We start from the raw sequence: 2,781 nt of genomic DNA on the forward strand, positions 1-2,781 counted from the left end.
ACCGATGGAGAAAAGTGCTAGAACATATCAAATTTTGAGACTTGAAATATTAATTTCATTAGATTACTACTTCACAATTCGACGATAAGGATGATTAAGGACAAAGAAGTGGAAATTAGAATCACAATTTGGGAATGGAATATGTTTATTCCCCATGAGGGGAACACAAGTATTATCATTATTATCATTATTATCATTATTATCATTATTATTATTATTATTATTATTATTATTATTATTAAACTACCTAAAATTTAATCAGTCCTTACTAGGGTTGGGCAAATATTCATTGGTTATGGGTAACCACGGTTACCCACCCATTTAAATTAAACGGTTACGGTTATGGGTAACCGTTTAGATAAATAAACGGTTATGGGTATAATCGTTTACCCACGAAATTTAAATGGGCGGTTATAAACGGGTAACCGTTTACCCATTTATTTTATATATGTAAAACTAACACAAACCATGTTCTCGATCCAATAATACTTAGCACCCAATAAATTAGCAAGGAATTCATCGGTCCTTCTTTCAATAACACTACTATAGGAATGATGATTTTCATTATCAAGGAATTGGCCAAATTAATTTAAATTCCTTGCAGGTAATCGTGAAATTGACAGAAATGTTTTGACAGAAATGTCTTCTAAACAATTTTTGTAACCCAATAATACTTAGCAAATATTATATTTACCTTCATTGGTAACAGTTAAAAATATCGTCCCTAAACTATTATTTCAATTATTGGAATTGTATAAGAACTTAAAAAATTAAAATATGGAAATGTATGATGAATGTACCTATAACGGTGTTTAATTGTCAAAAAAAAAATTTATGACAATTTTTTTTTAATTTTCAAGTTGTTAAAAAACATGTAGACTGATGAAAAAAGGGTAATGGTAAAAAAAAAAGATAAACGGGTTAAAAAGGATAAATGGTTAAACGGGTATTAAACAGTTACGGTTAAATGGGTATGCGGTTATGGGTATGGTTAACCGTTTATAAACGGTTATGGGTATGGGTATAACCGTTTAGGCAATTACCCAACGGGTAAACGATTATGCGGGTATGAGCATAAATGGTTATGGGTAAATTAACCGCGGTTACCCGCCCGCATAACCATTGCCCATCCCTAGTCCTTACACATTTATGCACTACCTAAACTAGCATGCATTGGAGTGTACAAACTAAACTAAATAAAAATTCGGTGTTTTAAGCTCCATCATAAACAATTATATCCACCAATAATATAAGGACTTTAGAGGAAACTCAGACTACAAAATGAGATTCCGTAAGCTCTTTCTTACTCATACTTAGTTTGGATATTTGATAAAACGAAAAGCACCGCAAATTGTTAGGAAGCTGGTGTTATAATCGACTCAATATAGAGGATACGAAAGAACATAAGAACACAAATTTCCATCAACATATTCCTGATTGAAAAGTTTTTCGTCAATGAGTGAGAAATAACGACACAAACTGGGCACAACCTAAGAGCACAACTGTATAAAGAGATTAAAATCTGCACAGACAGAACTACCAACACAGCTCTAATGCAAAACTCATACTGAAAAACCGTTACGATTCATAACCAACAATCCCACAACAATTCCAAACAAAAAATGCAACCGGGTTTCACATAAAAAGGCAGCATAATAGACAAATACAACAAAAGAAAAAAAAAAACCTAACTTTTCAACATAGCAACACATGTTTACTTCTACTCAATCATAAAAAAAAAAAGAGGAACCCATTACAACAATTCACAAACACAAGTCAAAATTAGACAAAAAAGAAGAATCACATACCGAGAAAGGATTTGCCTTTCAAGATCCATCTTCAGTGGATACGCACTTCCGTAAATGTACCCCTAGATTTTCCTATTTATCAGCTCCTGTGTTACCTTCGCCTAAAACCCAACAAGTAAACAAACCTAATTCAACAAAATTTAATCACATATCTTCAATTCTAAACAAACAGCAACACAAATCAGGAGAAAGAAATAGAGCAATAGAGAGGGAAAATATCGATTCCAAAGCAGATTCGAGAGGTCGATTCCCATTTAGACAACGGTGATTGTGCCAAAGCCTCGCCTTTGAAATCCACTGAGACATACAACGGCGAGATCTCGTGCTTTCTAGTTGGAGACGAAGTCGAAGATTCTGTAGATTGGGAATACCCGAGATGCCAAGAAAATGATAAGATCCAAATCTCTAGGCCCTTAATCAACCTGCAAGTAACATAGAGGATAGAGATGGAGAGGGAAGGAAGAGAGAGAGCATAGCTCTTGAATTGTTTTTGTTTATATTTCTTTTGTGTAAATTCTGATCTGATACATTTGAGGGAGTTGCGCTCCTTTTATATAGCCTCCACACTTTTAAATGCCAGTTGGCATATTAACAATTCCTCATAGTAATAAAGCATAAAACCTCAGTTATAACTTGGGTCATAACAATACTCCCCCCTTGAAAATTAGCCTTGTCCACAAGGCTAAAAAATTTGGATGTGGGAACTTGTTTGAAAGCAGCAACACATTCCCTTGTGATGGTCATGTTCTCAATTCTAGATATGCCCATTGCAATCCCAATATCAGCAAGTTTCAAAACAAGTGCATCATTCAGTGGTTTCAAAGCACTAGTTGACATCTCATGAAGGGCTTGCACGATATAGTTCCTTGAGCTATCATCCAGTGGTACAACAGTGCCATCAAGCAACTGAACCTTAGTGCTTTTCTCAAGCAAATTCTCTACATCACCCTTCACTAGCAATGACTCCTCCCCT

General features: G+C 34.6%; 1 long non-coding RNA gene across 1 annotated transcript; it reads right to left on the minus strand.

The window, feature by feature from the left end:
* Window positions 1-921: 921 nt before the first annotated feature.
* LOC139195933 (uncharacterized) lies at window positions 922-2,316 on the minus strand. Its single transcript, XR_011581013.1, has 2 exons — window positions 2,180-2,316; window positions 922-1,909 (listed from the first exon to the last, which is right to left on the minus strand). It is a non-coding gene; the product is annotated as an uncharacterized lncRNA (long non-coding RNA).
* Window positions 2,317-2,781: the final 465 nt, after the last annotated feature.

The sequence above is a fragment of the Malus domestica genome, chromosome 05 (assembly GCF_042453785.1).
Source record: "Malus domestica chromosome 05, GDT2T_hap1".
NCBI lineage: Eukaryota > Viridiplantae > Streptophyta > Magnoliopsida > Rosales > Rosaceae > Malus > Malus domestica.